Below are 803 nucleotides of genomic sequence, written 5' to 3'. Positions count from 1 at the left end.
CTGAATATGCCCCAAAAGACAATCAGTTCAATTTTTTTAATATAAAATAAATTTATTAATGCTTTCATTGGAGTGCTCAGTAAACATGTAGTACAGTTTGAGCATCTCTGATTTTAGAGTTTTTGAGAACTTTCTGTTTCAGAAAATTTCTGCTTTCAGATTGTTTTCAAATGTAGGTAGGGAACATTGTAATATGGAACTTGATTACTTTTTAAGATTTTTTTTTTTCCCCTCTCTTTCATGAATTCAATGAAGTATGAATGGTGGGAATGGAAAGAACAATTTTACAGTGCTTACTGAATTCTGAATGTCTATTAAGTATAGTTATTGACAAATAGTAATGCTGCAGTAAAATACCAATTGTGCCAAGAGGATTTTGCTTCTAAAATGGGGGCAGAGAAAGTAGCTGTAAGAGGCATGGGTATCAAGAGTAAATGGTGAAGATAGACAAGATAAATGGAATTGAATAAAGTAGGTGAAAGAAACGCTATGATTTACAAGAAGCACTTTCGCTGTTGCAAACTGCAGTTCTGTATCTTCACAGAAAAAGTGTTAGAGATTGCAGTCGTTGGGGATTGTGGAGATCATTCTTGCTCTAGGCCACATCTAGGTTTGGGAGGGTGAGGTGCATTATATCAGAATATTTATATATATATATATATATGGCTTGTATCAGAAATAAATACTGTGGCCAGCAGGAGGAGGGAAGTGATTGTCCCTCTGTACTCGGCACTGGTGAGGCCGCACCTCGAATACTGTGTTCAGTTTTGGGCCCCTCACTACAAGAAGGACATTGAGGTACT

The sequence above is a fragment of the Aptenodytes forsteri genome, unplaced genomic scaffold (assembly GCF_000699145.1).
Source record: "Aptenodytes forsteri isolate BGI_AS27 unplaced genomic scaffold, ASM69914v1 Scaffold146, whole genome shotgun sequence".
In the NCBI taxonomy this organism is placed as follows: domain Eukaryota; kingdom Metazoa; phylum Chordata; class Aves; order Sphenisciformes; family Spheniscidae; genus Aptenodytes; species Aptenodytes forsteri.
This window is presented reverse-complemented; position numbering follows the sequence as displayed.